Source organism: Limulus polyphemus, unplaced genomic scaffold, assembly GCF_000517525.1.
Source record: "Limulus polyphemus unplaced genomic scaffold, Limulus_polyphemus-2.1.2 Scaffold832, whole genome shotgun sequence".
In the NCBI taxonomy this organism is placed as follows: domain Eukaryota; kingdom Metazoa; phylum Arthropoda; class Merostomata; order Xiphosura; family Limulidae; genus Limulus; species Limulus polyphemus.
The window spans coordinates 139,003-139,703 of NW_013666442.1; positions in this window are offsets into that span (position 1 = coordinate 139,003).

The following is a 701-nucleotide window of genomic DNA, read 5'->3' on the forward strand; positions in this document are numbered from 1 at the left end:
CATTGGTCTTCATTGTCACCCAAGTATACTTTCTGTCTGTCATTTATGCCCATGAGCTCAATAGTTACCCACACTGGTCCCCACAATCTTCTAGAATGTCCTGTCACACCATAAAACTTCTGTATGGCTTCTGGTACTCCTTCGTGATCTAACACCTTGATGCTCACAAGGATTTGCTGAGACACAGAATCTATGACAAAGTTGCACTTTTGGCCATCCAGCTTTCCTGTCACATAGACGCTGTGTGTGCTTAGCATTTTACACCTAGCTGTAGGGACTTTCATGATGGGGGTTGGTGAGTGTCCCTCAACACCAACCACTACTGGTCTCCTTGAGGCTGACTTGTTGGTAATATTCTTCTTACACTGGCTCCTCAGATGTCCTTGCTTCCCACAGTTCCAACAGCCTTTCTGAATAGCAGCCTTTCCTGCTGTATCATCTCCCCTGTGTAGAAGTTTCCAGCATTGAGCTGTCTTGTGCCCAGGTTTGTTACAGTGCCAGCAAAGTCCCTCAAACCTCTCTGAAAGCTGACCTTTTTTGGCCTTGAATCCAGATGACTGTACCAACCTCGGTACCTCTGTGCTGGACTTAACGTAGGATTCAAATTCGAGAGCTCGGGCCGTTGCAGCCTGCATGGTAGAGGGGTGTGCTGGCTTCACTTGTATCTTAAGTTGTGAACTGTCCAAGGCATCTACGAACTG